The sequence below is a fragment of the Culex quinquefasciatus genome, chromosome 2 (assembly GCF_015732765.1).
Source record: "Culex quinquefasciatus strain JHB chromosome 2, VPISU_Cqui_1.0_pri_paternal, whole genome shotgun sequence".
Classification (NCBI taxonomy): Eukaryota; Metazoa; Arthropoda; class Insecta; order Diptera; family Culicidae; genus Culex; species Culex quinquefasciatus.
The window spans coordinates 68,458,552-68,485,642 of NC_051862.1; the positions used below are offsets into that span (position 1 = coordinate 68,458,552).

General features: G+C 37.7%; 1 protein-coding gene across 1 annotated transcript in view; it reads left to right on the top strand.

Annotated features, from left to right (window-relative positions):
* Positions 1-27,091, top strand: part of LOC6032411 (ankyrin repeat and BTB/POZ domain-containing protein 2) — a 168,861-nt gene that overhangs the window by 46,498 nt on the left and 95,272 nt on the right. Inside the window, exon 3 of the mRNA XM_038254500.1 lies at positions 15,288-15,311. The gene's annotated coding sequence lies outside the window, so the exon portion shown is untranslated. The remainder of the gene's footprint in view (positions 1-15,287; positions 15,312-27,091) is intronic.

The following is a 27,091-nucleotide window of genomic DNA, read 5'->3' on the forward strand; positions in this document are numbered from 1 at the left end:
ATTCGAATTCCCGGACGCTTCGAAACCCGGACACTTCATTTTGTTTTATCAATTATTTGGATATAAGTTCGCATTATGAATGCCAAAACTGTGTTATTTGATGAACTCCAACATCAACTTTCATTTAAAGTTTGTTTGAACGCTGTAGTTAATGCCAAAACAATTAAATACAATAAAATTATAAGTTTACAAAAAATGTGAAACATTTCACTTGAAATATTTCTTAGGCGTTCGAAGCACCGGGAAGGCAAAGCAGAAATTTATGGTTACGATTTCCTTAAATTCTAGCAAATTTTTATATAAACTATCGATTGTTTTGATGTTAACAGCTTATTTGAGACCTAAAGAATGCCATTCACTAACATTTCAGTCCAAATTTGTGCGATTCATAAGTAAAATCGAGTGTCCGGAATTCGAAGCAAAAGTGTCCGGATTTCGAATCAGCTTTTATCAGTGTCCGGGATTCGAAGCACAACAAGTCATCTTAATTTTGAAATTCTGATGAAAAATTGTTTGAAAAGACATATTTTGCGTGCATTTTCTTGAAACTGACTGTTTATACTACATCCTGATGATATTTCTACATTTCCAACTTATTACATGATTTTTTGCCAGCTATAACAAAAATGATATGCTACTAAGTGTCCGGATTTCGAATCATGACGTTATTCACAGTCTTAGAATTAATTAGCAATCATGTTACCTAGTATGATTTTGTTAACACTGGAACGCCCAACGCATGTCCAACTTACACGGACGCCCAAGCCTCCCAAAAAAGTTGGAACGGTAACTTCAACTCGCTGGTTCTCGGGCATAACTCAACCAATCGGGACGATTCTTGTTTCCAGTAATTTGTAAGAATGTCTAGATGATCCTAGAACTTTGCAGAACTTAATTTGATCAAATCTGTAATTTCTGCGACCGAAAACATCGTTCCACCTTTTTTCAAAACGACTGCCTCCGCGGAATTTTTGGCGAATTTTTTTTTGTACGCGAAAAAAAAAGTTGGAACGATGTTTTTAATCGCAAAAATTACAGATTTGATCAAATTAAGTTCTGCAAAGTTCTAGAATCATCTAGACATCCTAACAAATCACTGGAAAGAAGAATCATCTTGATTGGTTGAGTTATGCCCGAGAACCATTGAGTTGAAGTTACCGTTCCAACTTTTTTGGAGCCTTGGGCGTTGGAATGTTAATATAATTTTGTCGCTGAATTCAAGAGAGTATTACATTTTTTTCATATCTAAGAATCATTGTCTCTGACATCATAATCTATCATTTTAGACGTGATGTTGGAGATTTTCATATTTTTTCATTCAGCTTGTAAACACACCGTGACTTATTTATAAACAACAAAAGCATCGCCAAGAATAACCGCGAGCATTATGCAATTTGCGTACCTTGCCGCCGAGAGAGGTTATTATTGAGACCCCTGCGTCTGCTGCGTGGCTCAACCGGCTGTCCAGGTCAAGCCAAGGCATCCACCAAACTTAAGCACCGCGAGTGATGCCGTTGATACCTGACTGAATATTCGGTCGTTATTGTCTGCGTGCTTATTTCTGTCTGGATTTATTTTTTGCGCTATCGCCTCTAGACCTCTGCGTTAATTTGGTGTTTATTTCAACATAAAAGGAATAGAGTTTTTCAACCTTTTTTCTTCTCCTCTCCCTGACATGACACGTGATTTTATTACATCTATGTAAATAAAAAAGAACGCACATTCACACACGAGCCATATGCTTCTTCTGAGAGTGTTGAACAATTTTACAGTCATAAATCACTGATGGTCGACGTTAAAGAGGAGGGGAGCCTCTTTTGGGGCCATACACTCCGTACGGGTCAACATATGGCCATCACTGCGGCCCGAAAACGCCTTTAATGAGTTGGATAATAATCGGCCTGCCCGAGAAAAAAAGGTCGTTCACGACCCAAAGGGGGTGTACTCCCAAACAGACCGCCACAACAGCCCATAAACGGTCAACATTTCACTTTGCCACCTTCTTGCGATTTCATCCAACCCAGCAGTGCGAGCAGAGGTTTGAGATTGCGTAACAGTTCGAAATTAAATGGACTTCTCCTTAACTGCGCGCGAAACGTGCGTTCCACCACGGCGCCGTTTGTAGGGTGTTAAACTTTGTCGAAACATGATGATTGCTGGGCGAGATTTGTGGGTGATTTTGTTTGCGTTTCGAAATTAAGTCACGAAGTGGTGTCATAGATTGAGTTGTGGAATATATTGAAATAGGGTCATAAATCACAAAGTTAAAAAAATCGTCTCGTTTTCGGTATTTGACCATCGAGCATGACTAATCACTCAAAATTTCTCATCCTTTCGAAAAATCCTCATCCTTTAAAGCGCAAAAAATAAACACTACAATCTGAAATCTGATATTTAAAATCCAACCATACCTCATCGCATATGAAACAATACATCGATAATAATAGTTATAATAATTATTGAAGTGATAACTCATTTAAAAAAAGTCTTTCGTGAAATGGAATTCTTACTTTAAAATTAGTTTAAAACTTATGTCGTTTACGATTACTGCGTTCATTCATCAAAAAAAATCATAGAAGCTCATTAAAATCTAGAGTTTTTTTTTAAAGGACCTATCTCGGATTAGTATTCAAAAAGACGTAAGAGTCAATGGTAAATAAAGCCTTTTTTGCATCGGTATTCGACCTACTTACGAAAAGCCAATTTCAAAAATGCTTAAGATTGTTCATCTACACGTCTTTTAAGTGAACCACACTAAAAATAAATTATATTTTGTTATAACTTAGAGAAAAACGAATTTTAGTATAGGAGGTCACGATGGCTCTTACGGCTTTTCGAAAACTCACCCGAGCTATAAACTATTGTCTTGCATGTGTTTATAGGACCTATTAAAAAAATCTAGAAATATTCTATCAATATAACTTTCAATAATCTGCTCATGTTTTAACCCATTCAGGCCTGATGAGTCATGAATTACCCAAAAATCAAAATTCCCAAAACTAGCCCATAATTTTCGTATGTTGATAAGAATAATTTTTCCAACATTAAATTATTTTTTTTTCTAAATTCAGGCCTAAAGGGTTAAAGAATGCTTAAACAAATAAAAATAAATTGTATTATAAGATTTCTAATATTTTTTCCATGAATCTCATCCTATAATGATTCGATAGAACATATAATCGAAACAGGGCTATTATTGTTAGTTTTCATATTCAGTTTAGACTCGATTATCCGAAGGTTTATATGGGACTTCGTATAATCGAATCACGAACAACATTATTTTGTTTTCTTGTTTCTTTATTTTCTTACTTCTAACATCAAAATCGAATTCTGTGACACCATTTTAGTTAAATTCGAATGGCAGATTGCTCTAAAAATTACCAAATGCATTTTTTTAAATATTTTATTACCACCATTTTGGCCGCTATCTTGGATTTAATATTTCTAAATTACTTTAGAGTTGTTAAGGGGCTTGCTTAAGATTTTTACGTGATTCGATTATCCGAAGAATCGATTTTCCGAAGTGGCATTTTTCTGAGGCCTTCGGATAATCGAGTCTGGACTGTAGATAAGTGAGATCCGGTTTCAAAAATAGTACATAATTACAATTAAGTAGCTAAAACATGAGGCAGGGTTGCCAGATCATTATGCTTTTAGATCGGTGGTCTTCAGCCATCTCATTTGGAAGTTTTCCGTAGAATTGATAAACATCATTTTTGCACAGTTTTTCATTCGTTAAAAAAATTTTTTTTTTTCAATTTAAAAATAAACACAGCATTAACTGCCCTACACTGAAATAAAAAAATAGTACCAAATTCCTAAATTCTAGGAATGTTGCCTCCTTTCCTTATTAAGTAATCCAAAAAACCCGATTACTAAATAAGGAAAAGTGGCAATATTCCTAGAATTTAGGAATTTGGTACTTTTTTTTATTTCAGTGTATGTTTCCCTCCTTAAATTTCCCGCGCAAAAAAAAAAAATTTTTATCCAAATTGTTTTATTTATACAGCATTCCCCACGAAAACAGCATGTTTCAAATAAAAGTTCTCAGATCGGGCTCAAATTTTTTCTGGGGGTTCCTTGGCCTAAATAATTAGACCCTTATTTTTTTGATTGGCTATTAGGGTGACCTACGCCGTGTTAGGGTGGTCCGAAAAATGGCAATTTTCGTCGATTTTTACTAAAACCACTTTTTTCAAAAAATCATATCTCCGCGCCATTTCATCCGATTTTAGCTGTCCTAGACGCAAAAGAAAGGTGATTAGTTTGGCTATTTGGAAAAAATAGTAAGAAGTTTCAAAAATCTAGCTTAACATTTGAAAAGGTTGAATGAAAACATAAAATGCTGTTTTGAAGGTCTCGGGAGCAAAGAGCCTATGTCTGAAAATATTCCTCTGAAAATTTCACATAACATATCAAAAAATGGTAAAGTTATGTTTTCGATACTCTGAGATGAAAATTGCGATAACTTTAAAATTTCAGCGATGATCTATACATGTTAGGGTACCAACATTTTCGTAATTAAAAGACGCAACCAACCGAGACCTTCAAAACAGCATTTTTAGTTCCCATACGATCTTTTCAAATGTTAAGCTAGATTTTTGAAACTTCTTACTATTTTTCCCAAATAGCCAAACTAATCACCTTTCTTTTGCGCCTAGGACAGCTAAAATCGGATGAAATGGCGCGGAGATATGACTTTTTGAAAAAAAAAGTAGTTTTTGAAAAAATCGACGAAAATTGCCATTTTTTGGATCACCCTAACACGGCGTAGGTCACCCTAATAGCCAAACAAAAAAAATACGGGTCTAATTATTTCGGCCAAGGAACCCCCAGAAAAATTTTGAGCTTGATCGAAGAACTTTTTTTTTAAACATGCTGTTTTCGTGGGGAATTGCTGAATATGTATTTATATGTATTTTTTGCCCTTTTGGCCCTTCATACGGTAGTAATTTGAAGATGCTCCTTTTTAGTCTGGGCCACTGTAATTCTAGGCAACCGCTACATAGGTCATCCTTGTGGCCCTGTTGGTTATTACATCAAATCAAATCAAATCAAATCAAATCAAATAAAAAAAATAACAAAATGTTAGCACTAACTTAAGGAAGTACTAAATAAGTGTTATACATGTATTTTTTTAAGAATTTATAAAACGTGAAAAGTTTTGAAAGATGATAAATAATTAAAAAACTTTAATTCCTTTGTAGTCATAACATGGTACAGGGTTGCCACACTTTCAAATTTTTCTACTCCTAGGGAAGGTTTTTGATTACCAATCTTGGCATAGTTTTCATGCAGATAAGTGAAATCTGGCTTTAAAACAGGACCTAAATCTATCTATATAAAAAATTTCGACGGTTTTGTTCGAACGCGAATCAGTTCAATACGGAGCGTCGGATCGAGGTGCTTTTTGTTGCGTTGGGTTCGTATAAGCCCAAGGAAGGTTCTTACGCCAAAAAGTGGCAACTTTGGCCACTCTGGAACCGATTCCGGAAAATCTGCAGATTGTATGGAAAAAGTTACGTAAAATCTATTTTTGATCACAGGAGGCTGAATAAGCAAAAAAGTTAAAAACGTCAATAAACGAAAAAAGGCAGAACGAAGTTTGCCGGGAAAAGCTTGTATAACATATTAGTATAAGTAGTAACAAATGAAAACAGTTACAAGTCGATAAGAATAAATGAAAGATGGTCTACGAAGTTTCTATAAAATAAACATCAGAGCAGTCTTATAACCTAACCTCAGTGAGGCAGTCAACCCCAAAAAAGCAAAACGCACACAATTTCGAGTTAAACTGGACCTTTAGTGTTATCTAACTTATCAAACACTCATTATGAGACAAAACTCTCTCAAACCATTGTCCGTTACAAAATGATGTAATAAATCCAGCCCAACGTGTTCCCATTTTCACTAACAAGGCTCAACCTTCCCGAAGTCACAGTGTACCCCGCTCAACTCAACTCGATTAGGGTTCAACCCCTGGCTTATACTTTGAGCTACTGTCAATCAGTCCCACCATCTCAGACTCTGACGCTGCTGCTGCTGCCGTTGATTAAAATTATTGGCAATATAAATCAATCAACCTAATACCGTGTATTTTTTTGTCGGTAGCACAGAGGGCTTGGCTTCCGGCAGACTTATTATAACTTTCCTTAACGAATTGGACCTTTCGGGTTGGGCGCACCACGCAGCGCGCCGTGGAGAAAGAAGAGAGGAGTGTTATAATTTATAAACGCGTGTATTTTTATTTTTTTCGGAAGGGGTCCATCTCGTCATCTTGAGATGACCGCCGCCGTGACCCAAAAAGTCGTTGTGCTCTTGCTGTTTGGATTATAATGTTTTTATGCTGGCACACAACTGGCATTATTGTTGTTATTATATTTGGGCGAGCATTAAATGGGGGCAACAAGCTTCGTTGTCAATGATCTCGAGTAAAAGTGTGAAATGTAAAATTGAATCGGGCCCCGGTTTGACCTTAAAAATGTGGCCGTTTTCATTCGCCGTTTTTGGAGAAAGTGAGGATTAAACTAGAAGTTAATGCTTGGTTTTGCGATCTTTTTTAGTAATTTTATATGGCAGGTTTTAACAAACTTAAGAGGTATTATTTGTAAATATTGCTCGGTTTGTTCTAGAGGTCGTATCGAGGTGCTCCGATTTGGATGAAACTTTCAGCGTTTGTTTGTCTATACATGAGATGAACTCATGCCAAATATGAGCCCTCTACGACAAAGGGAAGTGGGGTAAAACGGGCTTTGAAATTTGAGGTCCAAAAAACCTTAAAAATCTTAAAATTGCTCGCATTTCCGTAAAACTTCATCAATTCCAACTCTCTTAGATGCATTCGAAAAATCTTTTGAAGGAATTCAAAATGTGCCATAGACATCCAGGATTGGGTCAACTTTTTTTCTTAGCTTTTGCAAATTACTGTCAAAAATGCATTTTTTCAAAACCTTAATATCTTTTTGCAACAGCCTCCAACAACCATACTCCCATAGGTCAAAAGTTAGGGAATTACATGGACTATAAGCCTACGGTATTAACTTTTTGGCCAATTACAGTTTTTCTCATAGTTTTACGATTTTTCTATAACAAACATTTTACAACGTTAGTTTTTGCCCTGAAGGCCTCTATAGTGGCACGTTTTGGTCTCAATTTTGTCATATTCGGAATCCTCGGACAATTTCACGTAAGTTAGTAGTATTGGAGTTGTAAATTTGATTTAAAAAATAATTAAATAAAACATTTTTGAAAAAAGAAATAGATCTTATTTACCCTGTGATCAATACGTCAAATGCTGTATCAAGTAGGCGAAAACCTGTTTTACCCCTAATCCAACAAATTGTTAAAAAATATTTTAATTCATTCTAAATGGCAATTTTTCCAATCAAATTTACGAGGATTCCGAATATGACAAAATTGAGACCAAAAAGTGCCGCTATGGCGGCCTATAGGGCAAAAACTAACGAAGAAAAATGTTTGTTCTAGAAAAATCGAAAAAATATGAGAAAAACTGCGATTGGCCAAAAAGTTAACACCGTAGGCTTATAGTCCATGTAATTACCTATCTTTTGACCTATTAAAGATATTAAGGTTTTGAAAAAATGCATTTTTGACAGTAATTTGCAAAAGCTCAGAGAAAAAGTCGACCCAATCCTGGATGTCTATGGCACATTTTGAAGTGCTTCAAAAGACCTTTTGAATGCATCTAAGAGAGTTGGAATTGATGAAGTTTTACGGAAATGCGAGCAATTTTAAGATTTTTTAGGTTTTTTGGACCTCAAATTTCAAAGCCCGTTTTACCCCACTTTCTTTGTCGTAGAGGGCTCATATTTGGCATGAGTTCTTCTCATGTATAGACAAACAAACGCTGAAAGTTTCATCCAAATCGGAGCACCTCGATACGACCTGTTACACATTGGTGAAAAACTCGCTCTTAATTACATTCTTGAAATTTCAAAAGTTTAGTATTTCTGTGATACATATTCTAGAACCAATCTTTCTAAAGCTTAAGAGAAGTCGTTAATCCAATCACCCAGTTTATAGTGCAAGGTGCGGCACTCAAGATCTTTTTGTCGGCAAAAGTAGTTCACTTATGTACCAATTGCTTGAAGGTAGACTTGGTAGTCACCACGAACCTTCAAAGATAAGCAACTCGCTGACTGTTCAAATAAGTTTATCTAAAAAAGCACGAAACTCAAACTGGAGCGGCTTGGAATGCTTTCAACTTTGAATCAAACGATTGTAGTTCGTTAGACTAAAGCGCTAACAAATGTTCCGCTCGGATTAGGGTTCACCCCCTACAACACAACTCGAAAAAAAGAGATAAATTACTTCATTTGTCCATGGCTAATCCTTTTCAACCAAAACATAGCTGGTGGTCACATATTTGTGAATGAAGTCCAAATTCTTTGAAATTAACCGACTTGGTACAATATTGTGACCCGTCTTTTTACAGTCAATACCGCTCTGCGTGATCTTCTAGCCAAGAGCATGAAAAATCTGTTCAGCCTGGTTTAACCAACCTGAGTTAAAAAAAACCATCACCATATAAAAGGTGGCACTTTTATGGTCCTGCTGGGATTATAACCCACCAGGCAGAGGCTCTTCTGACTGCTCTCTGCGCAAGGTAAATATGACAAATTTGTTTCAATTAACTTTACAAGCCAACTAATTATTTTAACAGTGGGGGAGCATGAACGACCTGTTTCGAGAAAATAAGGTGGTCGGAGGGAACATCGGTAACGACTTTTTACGACCTGTTCATTGTTGTTTGGCTGGTCGCTGGCCGGGCTGTGAACTTTTTTTCGGTAGTTCTGGCCGGGTACCATCGTCGAGCCGAGGTGGGTTGAATTGCAAGTGTGTGAGGTAGCAGGTTATGCCGTGAATCGGACAGCTCTTCGGTAATTGCTGTGGGATTTGTTTTAAGGTTAAGGTCGGAAAAGCTTTCACGGTTATAACTTTTAAGAGGGGTAATGTTATGTAGCTTAATGATTGTTGAGGTAATTCAATTGTTCTTAATAATCTCCTTACTGTCTAGTGGATTTGAAATTATGTAGATTTTAGTAGAATTTTCAACCCGCATCTACAGAAGAACCTCAAGCAAGTCTCCTGAAATGATTAATTTCATTTCCATTTAATCTACTCAGGATCAGAAGTACTTTCTCCACGAAATTTATAGCCCAATTACTACTACATCCTCCAGTCCGCACAAAAGGGTCATCAATCTGCACTAAACCTCAAAAGAGCCACTACCGGCGAACCTACAGGTCATTCATCACTGCCCAATATGGACCAGAGTTCACCTCGTGAAAGTTCCGACAGTCCTGAACTCCGCCAAACAACGCAGCACCCGCAGCAGTTCCGCCAGAAACATTTCTTTATATCTTCATTATTGCGTTGATTGGCGACCATAAATCACCCATTCTCTTCTGGCTTCGCCGGGGTCTTAGATGCCGATCTCGCACAGAGGAATTTCTGCTGCGGTTTCTGGCCAGTAGCAAAACTGCCATCTCGTTCAGAAATGCGGCCGGCTGACGGACTGAGGATCACGAACGGCACTGCTCAAGGAATTCCAACAATGGTTCGTCGAACTAAACGGTTTGGCAGTCAAGTTTGGGCAAAAAAGGCACTTGAGTGATCTTTAAGTTCAAAGCGTTCAGATTTTCTGCAAATTTAACTTCAAGTAATTCATATAAAATTAAACTAAAACTGTCTGAATCAAATCGTCAGCTTCACATTTAAGTCACACATTTATTTGTTCTGATCCGGGTGTCGATCTCTGAAGTATTGCCCGCCGTACGCTCTAACCCAAACCGAACTCTTGAAATGGTTGTAATAGTGGTGAGAGGAAGCTGCTGCAAAGTGCAGAAGCACACCTGTGCTCGCCGTTGTGCTGTGCCACGCTGAACTGACCAAAGAGCTCGAGAGATCAAGGTGAAGAAATAGCAGCCATAAACGATGGATCGTTTGCCATTTATCTGGATCCTTCGCTCTCTGCTTTGAACTCCATACAATGTCGTTAAAGAGCACCAAAGCTGAGTGTGTGGTGGTGTTTGAGAGGTTTAAAAAGTTTAAACTACGGACGGCGAGCTACGGATCAAAAATCCTTTGAAATAAAAAAAAAATTTTGAAAGATCCCGGAAAAATGTAGTCTTTTTTTTATGAAATAAGAAAAATTAAAACAATCACAAACTTATTTGTTATTGGTTTAGTAAAATTAAGAGCCAGTTTGTCACCAGTGTCGTATCGAGACTTTCAGCGTTTGTTTGTTTATACATTATGTGAACTCATGCCAAATATGAGCCCTCTATGACAAAGGGAAGTGCGGTAAAACGGACATTAAAGTTTGAGCTCCCAAAAACATCAAAACTCTTAAAATTGCTCGTACTTTCGTAAAATTGGATCAATTCCAATTCTCTTAGTTGCATTCGAAAAGTTCTTGAAGCACTTTGTCATTGTTGTGCGATTTTGTCGCACGTGCATTGTGAGCCAAATTGAGTTAAGAACGCCATTTAGCACAGCTCGCAATGCCTTACCTTTTGCCCTTCATAGATCCCTAAAATTCGATTTCAATCCTGAGACATTCAATAAAAACCGAAAAAAAGAAGTAAAAGAAGTTTCAATCTTGTCGTGCTATCTTATCACATACTGGAAATTGATGTAAGTGCGACAACTGGCCAAAGGGATTTTAGGTCAGAACGCGTTTGACACACGTACAAGCACGACTACCGTAAACATTTGTAATTATAACTTGGGACTCCAGCAACCAAATTCAACCAATCTTCGGTACAATGCATGTTATTGTCATTGTTTACACTGCGTGCTATATTTTCAGTTTATTCAAGGTCAAACATTATTACGCCTTTTTTCCGGAACGTCAAAAAGAAATTTGCGACAAAATAGCACGGCAGAGAACACAGTTCGAGATGGGTGAGAGAATTATTCCCTCGAGGTTCATTTGCAAAAAAAAAGTTCATCCATCAAAACAAACCAAAAGTGTCGACTGCGGGAATCGAACCAGAAACCTTTGACAGCCTAATTCAATGACTTAATTGCCTCGACCACCATAGCTTGGTGACTAAGGAGTGATCAGATGTCGATGTATGACACTTGTTGGAGATTTATTGTTTCAATTAGCGAATGAACACATTTGTTATGATGGTGTGAGTTGGTAGGATTATTCCTTTCATTTTGGCTTTGAGCCCTCAATAAATTTTGAGGGAACGATTCTCTCGACTCTGAATTTTGGGTGCATAAACATCCGGGATGGATTGGTAGACTTTGGCACTTTTTGGTCTCAATTTTTACATATTCGAAATCCTTGTGAAATTTCTACGTGTAAATGTAAATGTTTGTTGAGCTTGAAGTTTTTTCATAAAGATTTAAATTTTTATTGCAATTCAAACTAAATTTGATACATGATTCCAAAAATACCACATTTTGAACAAAATTTCTATAATCTGAAGTTATTCTTGAATTCTGTTTCAATAACAATTCAAACATGTTATTTAGAAACTAAATGTATCGGTTCTTAGTAGAAAATGGTTCAAATAATCAGAAAATGCAGTCCGTTTAAAAATAGGAACTAAGGTTCATTGAGTAATCATGATACTTAAAACAATCTTATTTACCAAAGATGTCTTGATTGAAGTTATCTTACTTTTAGAACATTCAAAATTAATTGAAAACTGCTTCTTGAGGTACACCCAACCGGCGGTCGCATGATTGTGATACTTGGCGGCATGAAAGTATATCAGAATCTGCATGAAAACTGTCCTCATGCATTTTTTGCGATATAGGGGTATGACATTTTTGCCCGTTACCGACAATTATCGACATTACCGACGGCAGAGGATTGTATTGCAGAAAAAAAAATCTTAACAGAACGAGGATTGAACCATCAACTTCTAGGTTGCTGATCTGACACGCTACCACCGCGCCATGGACGCTTCATGAATGGTGAGGAACAGAGCGCGAACATAATGTTCTCTCTAAAGTGTTGCTCGGGGACGCGTCTGCATTCTATGTGTTGGTGAGAACTGCAGATCGCTGACGTGTTTACACGCGGGCAAAAATGAATTATGGGCTTGCTGCAAAAAATGTAATAAAATATAACATTTTTTGCAGCAAATCCACTGTTGCAGATTTTGAGATATATTTTTCGTTTGGGTGTACTTTGAACACTCTTATGTCAAGGTCAGTATAATTCCATACCATTTCGTTTATATTTTTATTTAGTTCTTATTCGTATCATGAACCTATTAATGTCACTCAATTTATATTAATTTGATAAATTCCAATATAAATTACAAATTATTAATTTGTATCATAATTTGCTTTGAACAATCAATCAATTTAAGAATGTGAAGGGATCAAACTCTTTGAATTTTTCAGAAGTGCGTGCTTTTTATTGTCTTTCTGTTAACCCTCTACAACCCATTCCCGCCTTTAGACGGGCTTCGATTTAAAAAATCGCAAAAAATCCATTTTCAACCAATTTTTGATCTTTAAAAAGCATTGAAAAGAAGAACTCTTAAAATTTTAGATAATTTATGGGTTGGAAGTTTTACTTGCTTTATGTGACTTTGCTAATGTTTTTACAAATGTCATTTTTTTAGATGTCAACTTTAGCACTTTCTACTAACATTTCTTATATTTTAAGTAAAAAGAAGTATGCAGTAATTTTTTTAGTGCCCCAGACTATGACTTAACACATTTATTTACAATTTAAATGATAATAGTGCCATTTTATAGCAGAAAATGTGAAAAACATGCGAAAAATTGAAAAAGTTACTATAAAAACATGAAAAAATTAGATAGGCAAAATGTAATTATAGGAGGTGGTAGAGTAGGCCAAATACTACCAAAAACAAACATAAACTAAGCAAGATAAAAGCAGATTAAAATACTAAAAATGAAACAAAAAAAATGTAAAACAAGAGAAGTAAAATTTTTCGTAGAACAAAAGTTGCTCAAAATGACCTCCTGAACACGGAAAAAATAAAAATTTTCGAAAAAAAAATTGGGCAGTAAAGGCTTAATTCAGTTTCCTGTCTAAATGTCTCAAACCAGATAACTTCAATCGTGAGTCGTGGCAGGTCGTGACATAACAACCCCCCTTCGTTATCTCAAAGGTAACACTTCCATCCCCCTTTTCGAAAGCACTTTCAAACAATCGAAAAAGCCATTTGAGGAAGTTACGTTACATGCACGGCCCATCCGTAACATACTTTGCTTGCACTTTCCGTTCCATTTCCCCCTTCCCTCCTTGTACCCCTTTATGGAAAATGGCTGGTCGCATCTAATTATCATATACATACGCCATTATCTAATTACCTGAAGATCTTCATCACATGCCATCGGCAGACCTCTCCGAAGAGAGGTTTCGCGAAAGGGAAAAGAGCACGGGCAACCTCCCCCTCCCTCAACTTTACCATCGCAAAACAAACACTTCTCTTCTCTTTCATAACTCCAAACCTCTCGAACAGACTGAAGTCAAGAGGCTCGGCTTGAGGCCAAACGCGAAAGAGAGTGGGAAAATAATTTCGGCAATTTTTCAATCAAGCAAATCATATGATTACCGCGCGCTAATTCGTCTATGGCTAATTCCGCATGCGCGCACATCTGGGATATTATGAGAAGAAAAAAACACGTGGATTTAAGAAAAAACCAACCTTGTACCAACCGCGCAGTGACATTGGCGCCTTTCTCGCCTCCTCCGCAGCTGATTTGAATTGCTCCGGCGTTCGATTTCTTTCTTCCTTCCTGTGCAGCCCACAAAGGCTGGCCTTTTAATTAGCTAAATATGCGGCGCGAGAAATTTGGTGAAATCGTAAAAGTGCCTCCCTGCCAACAGGTTGTTGCCACGACGCGGACGAAAGGCCTCCCCACGGAGTGTGGGGCCAAAATCTTCCAATTAGTACCGGTTGAGTATGGTCGCGCGCGCGCTTTGGGTTCAGACCATAAGGTTACGGGTTTTATTGACCCTCCCTCGTTTAGAGGAGGAGGTGGAATCAGAATATAGATTGGTATCTGCTTTTAAATAAACATTTCGTCAGATTTTATGTGCGGTTTGTGGGGTTTCTCCTTTCATCGAGGTTTGGAGATCTAGCCACAGCTTGACCGGATTCTTGAGAGGTTTCTCCCCACCTGTACAACTCAAGTTGTGGTTGGAAGCCGGACTTGCGTGGAAGCGTTTTAATCCCATAATTGGTTGATGTATATCTGTTTGGTGTTTTTGCTACATTGTATGGTGGATGCTGATACATATCGAACCAACATTAATTATACATTTTTTCAAGCATAAAAGAAATTTGTGTCCTGTTAATATTACTAAAAAAACACAAAAAAAAAACACAGTGACAAAAATACAAATTTATTATTTTATTTTACTCTAATCAAAATACGTGCTTGAACCTTAAAGATCTAAGTATTCAACTAAAATAATTCTATCTGGCATTGAATCTATCCAAAGCAGAACGTGTCAGCAATAAAAAACTAAATCATGTTCTGAGTAATTAGAAGAAAAGTTGTTTAACGATGGCACTGGTGTCAAATGCTTAGTAGTAAAGCTGTACATTCCGATGATTAAATTTTATGACCCGGTTAATTGAATGAAAGTTTATTGCCTGCAGCGGAAGGACAGCAAGGTTGGCCTCAGTACTAAAGATTGCTAAAGATTTTCAACGCATTAAACATTTAGTGGTTGAATTTGTGTTTTGAACACAGAGAGCCTTCAAATTCGCACTTATTGTTCACTTTGAAATGATTCACAAATCCAACCACATTCTTGAGAATTCCACAATTCCGCTTGAACTTAATCCAGCAACCCTTCCCCTCCATCCAAAGCGAGCTCGCACCTTAAAACCCAAAACTAATAGCCGAGATTAGCTTTAACAGGATTGAGCCACGGTTTGTTACTGTTTGAGAAATGTGGCTTAAACCCCGTCAAGGTTTCCGCCGCGCTAACCCTAAAGGACTTAAGCCGTAATCGCCTTAGACCTCGTTGAGCTGGGGAGATCGCGCGACCTGCAACACTGCAGCCAAGCCAAAGTGAGAACTTATCGAAGAACGCGATCTTTATTGTGTAACGCGAACCAACTCGGCTCGTTTATTGTTATTACTTATTACTATACTTTTTCCGAGATGGATTATTAATGGGAGTGATTTTCTTGGGTACTTTACGAAGGGTACGCGAAGAGTTCTCCAACAAGCTCACCCGTATTTTCGCTCCTGATAAACCTCATACATATTTACCTGAAAAATAATTCTTTTATTTATCGTTTCAGATTTGCCCGAAATTGCTGCCCATGGTAAGTGTTAATGGTTTGAAGGGGGGAAAACTCAAGATTTCACACCATCGTGCAAGAACTTGTTAAGTGAGGGGGGGCCCATTTCAGAATACGTAGCAAAGTTGCAAATTCATCATGCCTAATTCTGCTTCAGCAGCGGGGAGCATCGAAGCATAAATTTATGCTCGATTATTCAACAAGGGAGTTGAACCTTCATGATGGATGTGTGTGATGGGAATGGACAGGTGTTTTTGGTTCACCCAAGAATTTAGTTTTAAAATAATGTTGATGTTTTAGTTGAGAAAATGGAAAAAAGCAAACAAAAATACTGTTCCCAAAATTCAGAACAAATTTTCAGAATTTCTTCGACTTCGCGGTGGAACAAACTTAATCTGTCAAAAAAAGATCAAATTCAACCAAAATTTAAGTCTAACAATTCTTTTTTTAACCAGTCACTCTTATCTCATCCTTCATGATGATTGAAAAAACTTCTAACTTGTTTCTTTTTCTTGCTCAACTACTCGACGCTGTCGTGTAATCTTTTCTCACGCGTCATTTTTAAGTTCCGACAAAAACGCGTTTTAATGCTTGACCTTGAATAAATAAAAAACAACGCAATGCAAACAATAACAAATACGTTTTGTTTGGTTGACTAATCTGGGCAATGTCCCGAAGTTTGGTTGAATCTGGTTGAGGAAGTCCCGAGTTACAATTACAAATGTTTACGGAGGTCAGGCATGCACGTGTGTCAAACGCGTTATGATCTGAAATCTCTTTGGCCAGTTGTCGCACTTACAGAAATTTTCAGGGAGTATCAAGATAGCACGACAAGATTGAAGCTGCTTTCATATCAAGACTGACAACAATGCACGGATTTTTTTCGATTTTTATTGAGTATCTCAGGATTGAAATCGAATTTTGGTTGGTGAGTTGCACAAAATGGCGTTCTCAACTCAATTTGGCCTAAAATGCACGTACGACAAGATAGCACGACAGCGACGAACTCAGCAACTTGCCAGAGTTGCTATAAAAAAAATCTGCGATAGAGCTCCAGATGACGATATAAATTGGAAAATAATTATTACCTCGCGCTCGAAAGGGTGGATCAGGTGATTATATTTTTTGCACCGAAATCCAGCAGAGATATCGTATTTCTTCAACTTTAGCTGGAGATCTCCGGCATAATTTCGCCCCTCTAACGGAATACCTCGGCGTTCCGCGCGGGGATACCGCTATAATCAACGAAATTCGTCCTCTTCTGCGGAGAAAGGTTTTCTAATTTACCAACCACCAGAAACCAGTCGCTGGGCAGGGCAAGGCACTTTCTTATCAGCCAGGTTAAGGTTTCTTTCGGACCGCTCATTTGTTGAAAGATTTATTGATGGTGAAAACAAGATGCAAGCCGCGATATCAGTCAAAATTTCGAGATCTGCCGTGAACTGTCGACGACTACCGTTTTCGAAAAAATAAAAAAACAAAACTGGAAAAAGGGAATACATTCAGTGGAGAAAGAGCCATCGTTAAGATTGTTTTTATTTCCCATATTTGTAGCCGACGCGGGTCTAAACATTAATTTAAATCACCCCACTTGTAATCGATCTAATCGTCTTACCATTAAACCCTCCGATCCGATTCTTCTGTGGGCTACCTTCTGCCCCCCTTAAAGAGCGTACGCAAGGGGGCTAAAAAGTATCATTAACGTCCAACTAGTTCCAGATCTCAACCTGTTGTGTTTTGCTGGCTTTATCGATCTCCCTCTTCTTCTTTCTTTTTCGAGATCTTGAAAGGTAGAAGGGCTTAACTCTCAGCTGTTATGAAAAAAAATCACTCTTCGTGAAATACGATGAAAATCACTTTCAAACTTTTCTCGAGATATTTCAATGAGTGAACAATTTTTTCACGAATTTTATTTTGCTTTTGTGAAATCATTTCTCGCGTTAAACTGAAGAGAGGATCGTTCATTTCTGAGCATATATCTCAGTACATAAATGCTTTGTGAAACTCTTTTGGCGAGGATTCGTCTTTCGCGTATTCGCGGCTATTACTGTTTTAAAATTCCGTCTAAATTAGTAAAGCAATTTAAAAACTACAAAAAAAAAATCTAAATAAAGTGACTTGAGGGTTAACAAAAACAAAAAGATACAAAATTAAAAACAGAAAAAAACAGAGTGCCTTTATCGATCTAGCAAGCGCTCATTATACGGCTCTCCGGTCGTCATCAAACACACAAACCCGAGGGGGCTCGTAAATCAGAGGAAGGCAAGCGAGCGGCTATAGTAAAAGTGAGGGAGAGAAATAGCAAGTGTAGTTTTCGAACCAACTGAAAAAGGAAGACCATAGAAGAAGCCAAAGATACTCACACGTGTAAAATTCGTTTTTAATTTTAAGGTTCGTCGCTTTTCCGCCTTAAGGGTCACACGCACGGTGCTGGTTGTGTAGCAGGTCTTCAGATCGACCTTTTTTCTCTCGTTGGACTTCGCTGGGAAACAGTTTGTATGGTTTTTATTTTATTTGAAATTCAATGTGTATGGCTTTGGGTTGATAGAAAACCAGGCCGCTGAGAAATGGGTTGAACAGGTCACACACAGCCGGCGCAGGCGGATGTTTTTCTTTTTCGGGTTGAGTAATTTTAACACGGAAAAGTAATTTGTGGTTTTACAATGGTTCAAAAGGTGTGATTTAGATGACGGGTTCTTTCAATTTCGTTGTTTTATATATTTGGAAGGCCTGATTTGAAATGAAAAGTTACATTTTAAATTGAAATTCAAACATCTGCGGCTTTCAACCTTTTCTTGGCAAGGTAGATTTTCCATAAAAAAAATATCAGATTTAATTCCATAAAAACCAATTAAATCGATTGAAGAAAAAAAAACTCTTCTAGAAAGAAGATTGTTCTGTTGTTATGTCAATAAATATCAAGATATTTTAGATATTTCAACCTATCGTCATCAGAAGTGACATTCGGTCTGGGGGTGAGGTTAATTCATACAAATTTCAGCATTTTTGTATGATTCAATCTCACTCCAAGACCCAATGTCATCCCTGATGACGGTATTTTTTTTAATTTAATTTTCATTGCATAGACTTTTTAACAAACTAATGCCCTTTTTTACGAGAATTTTTTAACTTCTCTTGATCAAGAGGTCATTTTGAGCAATTTTTGTTCAACGATAAACTTTACTTCTCTTTTTTCATGTTTTTCTTGTTAAATTTTTAGTATTTTAATTTGCATTTATCATGATTCGTTTATGTTTGTTTCTGATAGTATTTTTCTTAATTAACCACCTCTTATCATTACTTTTAGCCTTTTCAGTTGCTTGTTTTTTCACATCTTCTGTTATAAAATGATACTATTATCAATTAAATAGTAAAGCAATGCGTAAAAATAGGAAATGCTAGTGAAAAACACAGCCAAAGTTAACCTCAAAAAATGACATTTTTAAAAACCGTTGCCGAAGTCACATAAAACAAGTCAAACTTCCAACCAAAAAAATAATCTTTAATTGTAGGAGTTCTACTCTCCAATGCTTTTTAAAGACCGAAAATTGGTAGAAAAAAATATTTTTGGCGATTTTTAGATCGAAGCCCGTCTAGAGGCGGGGTTGGGCTGTAGAGGGTTAACTGAACTCGCAATGAATTTTAGAACTGTCAAAAGTACATTTTATATGTTTTCCAAAACCTTCTTCTGATTTACTTTACTGATTTATTTTCAATTATTTTTTGAAATAAAAAAAATCATCTCTGAAATAAAATCGAAAACTTCAGCAAATTGTTGTTGAGATAGAGACTACGACTTATTTTTAAAAAGAATATGGATGGATATTCAAAAGTATGAGAAAATTCACACCATTGTTATTGATAAATTGAAAATTAGTTATATAATTTCCAATTTATCAACAATTACAAATTGAAGGCAAATTGTGTTGGTAAAACTTAGAAAAAACATGTTCCGTATTTTTTTTCTGCAGAACCTTTTATTAAGCATTAAAATGTCGGACTAATGTTCTGAACCTCCACTGTTGACATCCTGAAAAATCCTAGAAAAAATATGCCAGCTCTGCACTCTTTGCTTCCGGGCCCTTGAATCAGTTCTAAACTGTTCTAAAAAAAGTTTTCCAGAATAAAGTGTTTGCTGTGTATTGATGTGTGTATAAAAAGTCAGAATAATATATATTAATTAAATTATGATTAAATCGTGTTTCTTAAAAAATCAATCTTTACTATTACTACTTTGTCCTATTCTAATTGAATGTTTTATCCAACTTCAAATACAAATTATAACAAGACGCAAAGAAAAAACAATTATAGACTACCCAAATTTTGAACAGCATTACAAATAATCTGTTGCCAAATTCATTAAATTTACACTAAAACAAAAATTAGGGACAATAGCTATTATTTTCTCACTATTTCCAAAAAATAGTTTAAATGTTCAGAAGTGCTGCTTATCTTGTTTATGTAATTTACCCACACTCCTTTTCTATGAGCATCTTCCAATGACTTAACCTATTAGAGATAAAAGTAGCATCCTGTCCACAACTCTTTAGCACAAAGGTATTATCCCATTTGCAGCTCTGATCGCATCTCAATTTCCTCCCATCATCGCCGTGGCTCTCCGCATCATTGTATAATTCACAACCATTACGCAAAATTACAGTCATTCGATTGTTCAAACAGATCACCCCGTACGGGTAACTTCACTTAATTATAACCCTACGCATCGCTGATCTCTAAACAATTTTCCTCAGAGTCCACAACTAGACGGTCGTTTCAAAGTTGCAATCTCGTCGTCGTCAGATCCAATGTCGCGCAATTAGCTAGGAATGTCTGGCGACGACGACGACGACGCCGGGCAAGTACACCACAATTCTTGCGACATTTCCGAGCGCTCCACTTCATTTACGATGTCGGCGGTCATAACTCTTCCATCGAGAGAGAGAGAGAGACCCCCCGACTTGAAGCGATGCAGTGAAATTGCACGTGATGATGGGGAACGGGGTAAAAATGTGGAAAATACGATAATTTTCAATTAACGTTGATTTCATACCATTTATCACCTACGGTTTTTTCCTTCAAAATTTAATTCCGCTCGTGGTTCACGCGCAGATGTAATTTATCCACGAAAGGGGGAAAAGGTTGGTCCACGCGGGGTCTTAAGCATCATCATCCGGTGATGTCGCGCCATGAAGTGCACAGAGGAAAATCAGTTGGTAAAATACATCAAATTTGTAACTTTTGGCTTTAGCTAGCTTTTTCTCTTAGATTTCATGGGAAGCTGTGTAAAGCAGTACGCAACTTTCAAATTAAACTTGTTTTTAAAGTAAAATCTCTAAAAATTCTTACAACAGTGTATCAAACGACAGAGAGATAGGCAGCTCTGTGATGCCGCAGGCACGTTTTGCCGATGACCTAATTCCTGGTCCCGGGTGCGCAGCCTTCCTAATCCAACTCCTCGAAGTTGAGAGGGTTCAGGATTCCTCAGAGCTGGTGGTGCAGCACTGATTTGCTGGTGTAAAATCTGGAGGAAAATGGCACAGCACACTCGTGAGGTTGTAATTTCCTAGCGATAATCTCTGAGGCGCGAGTTCAACCTCGGCTTTTGGTTGTTGTGACTGCACAAAAAATATACATTTTGTATAAAATGATGGCGCATAAGAAATACCTTTAATTTATCAGAATATAAAGTCTGATGAAGTAAAGCTCACCTCTAAAAGCAACTTCCTATATCCAATGTGCAAAAAAAAAAGACAAAAACCTTTTAAACCTGCCCCGACCTTGGCCGAATTTAATGGCTCCCCTCCTTTTATGAAATGCACACTAATTGTAAAACTGTGCCCCTTGGGCCGATCGTCAAAATTTCATGATCAGGCTCCAAAAACCCCCGCCCCGGTGGACTTATTTGGAACATGTTAGTATACCTACCCTCTGCGCTCCTCATAATCCACTGTCGAGGCGCGCGCGTGCATGTCATGTTCGACCTTCGGACAGCATCCCGGCAGCACTCAGACGTCGCACAGCCAACTAGAGGGGGGTTGGCAATAAATTTTCGTCGCCCCAAAACTCTGCCAAGGATGGCCGCATTGGCGTCGTCGTGATGCAGTTGCTGCAATGCAACGAGTGCAGTGCACGGTGGGATTGGAGTGAATAAATTGTGGACAAAGTTTAAGGTTTTAAGTAGTTGCACAAAACAGTGAAATTTTTGTAGTTTCGATCTTCTCTTAATACAATTTTTTCTCTTAACTTTTTTTTTGAATTTAGGGTTGCCGACTTCGTGAAGAATAGCTATCCTGTGTTTTGTGAAATTTTGAGTGTTTTATGCTTACAAATTGTAAAAATGGGTTCATGTGTATGTGTCACTTCCTCTAAGTGGGGTGAGGTTCGGTCAATTTCCAAACGATAGGCATTTAAGGTAGAGTTCATCAAATTCCACCATATTTTGGGAAAATGTTTATAAACTATCTAAGAACAATCCTACGTTAAATGTTTATTAATGTTATTTAAATTGTTTTTGTTATTAATTTGGTAGTATGGAGTTTTTGGAGTGCTTTTGGTCTAATTTGGTCTAAAATATGAAATGGGTGCTGAAAAGTTGAACTTTTCAGCACTTGTTTCGAAAAGTAACACCTTTCAACATTGTTTTGATTTAAACGATTTATTGACAAATACATGAAAATTTGACTCAAAATTTCACTCAATGGGTGTTTTTCGGAATTGCAAAAAATGTTGTATGGATCTCGTTGCAAAACTTGAATTTTTCAGCACTCGTCGTATTTATCCAACTCGGTGAACCTTGTTGGATAAATGTACGACTCGTGCTGAAAAAATCCTCTTTTTGCAACTTGTTGCATAAACTACTATTAATCGATTTGTATTCTTTTGTGCAGTGTTGAAAAGCCGACGACTATGATTAAATTAGCGATTAATCGCGGCCTGTAACACCTAACGAATAAGACTGCTGAGAATAGCCTTGATTCTCAAATTGCCACGACTAGAGTGCAGTCGACGATTGTAACAACCCATGACTGCTGGTGGTAAAGGGGCAAGATTGTATTTTGATCGCAGCAAGTTGACGACTAAACCCGATCATACACATTTTTAATCGCCCCCTGCCACACTCAACGATCAAGTGACAGTCATGAAAAACGAGATCAAAGCATTCTCAGAGGGCCTTTCTTCAGGCAATCATATTCGCTAGAAGAGATTATTTTTCATCCTTGCTTTTGTGAATTCTATATGAAGTTGTATTCCAGAAACTAATTGTTCAGTCTTTGAGAATAAATTATAAGAAATATCCTCAGCCCTTCAAAAATATTTTTTTCGAATGTACTCTTCTTTCAATAATTATTTTTAACATGCAAAAAATGAAAAAAAAATCAAAATTATATACCAAAAGTTGGCTGTAACTTAAGAACGGTACAATTTACCATGAAAATAGTGAAGTAATTTTTACTTGCAAACTCAATTCAGATTATGAAAATGGTTTGTTCGCTTTTCGACTTATTAAAAAATCATTTCTCCGGAACTAAATATGGCTTAAAACAGTGACCCAGCCAGCTGAACCTCACGGGTCATTTTGCCAACATTTTGTAGTATCGCGGGCCACATTTGAAAAAAATAAAAATTACTGAAATTTGTAAAATTTTAATAGTTTAAAAATTGATAAAAAAAACACTTTTTTCACTTTTTGCTAATCTCTATCATTTGATTTTCAACTGAATTTAAATGTTTCTAATTTAAAAACGTTACCTAATCCAGCTTTTGGTAGTTGGCCTCAAAAAAGTAAAAAAATAACACTTAAGTGCTTAGAACTTTTGATAGGGTTGAAAGATCTTCAATAATTTGGGATCGTTGGAAAGGTCTCTTGATTACCCATCCAACGATGGGTCGCATGATGGATTCGGACATCATTTTTAAGAACCGGACTCTAAAAAGTGTACAAAATATACTTAAGTGCTTATAACTTTTGATAGGGTTGTCGAATTTTCAATCTTTTTGACTCTTTGGAAAGGTCTTTTGATTACACATCAAACGATGGGTCGCATGGTTGATCCGGACAACGTTTTGATCAAAATATCTGAGATTCGGCCTTAAAAAAGTGTATAAATGACACTTAAGTGCTTATTACTTTTGATAGGGTTGTCAGACTTTCAATATTTTGAGCTCGTTGGAAAGGTTTTTTAAATACCTTTCTGAAAATGTATAGCATGACAGGTTTTCTTACAACACCACACTTTTTACAATATTCCGAACTTTAGCCGGAATCGTTTTTTAGCATAACTTTTAAAGTACTTTACTAAACTTCGCAATTTATAGATAGTGACTTATGGAACTCCAAGACGGATCAAATGAGACCAAAACAGTCAAAATCGGTTCAGCCAGTCCCGAGATAATCAAGTGCAATTATTTTGATCAACATCCAACCACACGCACAGACATTTGCTCAGAATTTGATTCTGAGTCGATATGTATACGTGAAGGTGGGTCTACGAGGTCAAATAACGAAGTTCATTTTTCGAGTGATTTTATAGCCTTTCCTTATTGAGGTGAGGAAGACAAAACTGTCAGAATTTTTTTCTGTGATCTCTTGAAAAATAAAATTTACAATCAAAAAACCATCTCTTCTGTTAAAAATTCCTGTGCATTTATAAAATTTTCAATAAATTCAAATTTTTACACTTTTTTTTATATGTCTGATGAAACATATAAATATGAAACCAATGAAACCATGGGATGAAGTTTATCAAAATCGAGTTTTTTCAATTAACAGTTTTTTCTAAAATGGGTAAATGTAACTATTTTTCTAAATCGTCTCAATCAAAACCTACTTTGCCAAAGGCACCAAAGCGACCAGAAAATCTCTTCAAGAGAAACAGATTCACGGAAAATTGGATAGGAATTCACCCGCCACAAAATGAAACTGATTTATAATTAGGTGATTTTTTCACATCAACATATTTGTTTAATATGTGTGCTCTGCTTAGCTATTAAAAGCAACAAAAATTTCCTAAATGTTGTCCAGATCAACTTTTCCGGTTCACTGTGAATTGCAGTAAAACCTTCTTCGGCAGGGCCCACCCGCCTACCAAACCCTATCAACTACCGACGACTGCAATTACACGACGATTGAATTCCTGAACGACGACTAAACAAAACGAGATAATAAACCTCAACCTCGCGTCAACTGCAATCGCAATTAATCTCACTTACCACTCACCGGCGCAAAGATCTTGTCAAGTTGACATTTGGGAGCGCACTCAAAGCTGCAGCGTGTGACACGTGCGTGTGCCTCTTTGTCTTACCAGAAGCTCCTGGTAATGTGGCCTGCCGAATAATGTGGTTGTTCCTTATTGGGCGGGGCCCCGTCCATTACGGTGGCGCGACCTTCCGTGTCCCGACGCGCGACGACAGTTTTGTGCGGATTATGTCGATAAAGATCTGGCCGGCTGATTTCACTGCTTGGCCTCGTTGGCCTGCGCGAGTTCGTCCCCCGGATCATCGCCGGATCAACAAGATTCCTTTTTCGGCGTAATTGCACTCACTGCGGTTTACGAACCAAGGCGTCAATTAAGACATCGCGCCAAAGTGCTTTTGTGGTTAATTTGAGCTTCCGCTGATTTCGGCTTAACTCTTTGGCATGTTGCACAACCCCAAAGTGTCATAAACCAGCTGCAGTCTTGGGCTCGGTATCATCTGGTTGGAATCTCGCATGGAGACCTTAATTTTGATGCATTTTTGGCTCCCTTTTTTTTCGAAACCGACCGACTCCGGTGATGACTTGGAAGGATCGCCGGTCAGGTCCGCACGTTGTGCCCAATTACGGGTGCCTTTATAATGATACACAGAATACGCCAGGACAGGCAGGAGAACCTGGCGATCATTAGTTCGAACCCTCCTCCCGAGAAGTATCCCGGGACTGATTCTAATCACACACCCCGGGAACGGCCCAGTGTCAGCGACCTGAGCGCGCACTACAATGTGTCCAAGTGACGAACCTCTCTTGCCTGCGCGTTAGAGCCGGGACAAAATGTGTTGCGTGACGAACGGTCGCTTATGCAAAGTACGTACCACCGTACCACAGAGTCAAATTTAAGATAATGACACCCCAGGTTGCTACCGGAGTGAGGTTTGAACCTGGTCCGGCCAGCAATGGATGTCAGCGATTTGCCTCATTAGACACGCGGTGGGCTTTTTTTTCGGGGATTCGTGTGAACAAAACAGTTTTGCCAGGAGGAAGTGGTTGCGTAAAGTTTGTTGCATTGTTGTCCTTTCTTGGTAGTTTGGGTGTCAATTATTTGGATGCCGAATTGCTTGGTGCTTTGGGAGCGACAGATTGGACGTGTTAAGTTTTTTTTTTGTAGAATAAATGAAACAAAAAAATAACTAGTGGGACTTGTCCACGTTTTACAAGTTGAGGTGACTCTCAACAAGACAAAATTCCTCAATCTTTCCGACCACCCCGAAAGCGATGTCGTAACAATCTGACTTGATCCTTCAACAGCAACAAAGCCAACGGAGCCAATCGTTTCCATCTCTGCAAAACTTTCAATCTAATATGCCAGCGACTTCAGAACCGCATCTCAAGGAGGTACTCCAGCGCGAAATAATGGGCACACATTTATAACCGCATCGACACAACCCGCCATTAGCCAATAAAATTTATGACCGTCCCGAAGATAGAACAAGCCTAGAATTTGCACTATTCATGGCTTCAGCCTCAAATCGTAGGGACATGGAGGCTATTACAATTATGCCTGCTCGCGCGATCGAAAGCGAGAGTGAACCCCCCCATTCCTGAAGGCAACCTGGTGACCAACTTCCCGACTCGGCAACGACCCTTAACCAATATGTGAAAATCGTAATCAAATTAATGTTTTATTGCACTTGGTCACCACCCTGAAGGCCTCTACAGCTGGTGCTGGTGGGGTCAACCCTCAACCGGATTCTCGGCTCTAAGGGGTAATCACGAGGTGTGGTTAATGCGATAGGCACGAGCCTTAACGGGCTTCCTTGTTGGCGGCGGCAGCAGCAGCATAACGAAACTAGGGGAATAATAGGCAAGAATGGTTAAGGTGTTCTCTTTAAGGTGCAATTGTTTTTCCTGGTGCTGCCACAATTGGCTCGCGTAAAGTGATTGGTTTTGAAAGCTGGGCAATTTTTCAATATGGCTGGCAGACATGGAGCACTGTGTGGTGGTGGTGGTGTGGTTTTGCACTTTTTCTATGGAGACCGTGAATTAATCAATTATTTTTATGTTGTTTTGCTCAATTGCTTCTGGTTTGGTTCCATTTCAGCAGTTTTAGATAAGTTATGCAAAAACTATGACGTCTGAGAATTTAAAGAATTTTAGTCATTAAATCGTTTTTATGAGTTTAGCTGCATCCTATTGTACATTTTAATTTGCAACAAACTCCAGAAATTGCCAAAATACGGCCAGCGAGATTATTTCAAAATTTTTCTGTGTAATTTTTGAATCACCCACACAGAAAAAAAAGTTGAATTTTGGAATGTTGAAAATTTGGTAGGTTGAATATTACCTCTTTATTTGTGTAATATTACATAAAAAATGTGTAAAAATGTGAACCTGATGAATATTCATCAAAAACTGATGAAAATTCATCATTTTCTGGGGTAAAATTTATCATTTTTTTGCCACAAAATCTGTCACCATTTCCTGATGAATATTACCATCATTTTTTTCTGTGCATGATGACGGTACCTGTTCGCTTTGTAAGTGGATGATCATGGGTTCGAGGTAAAACTTCGGTCCCGGCCTTAGTTGTAGTTAGGACTTTAAGTCATTC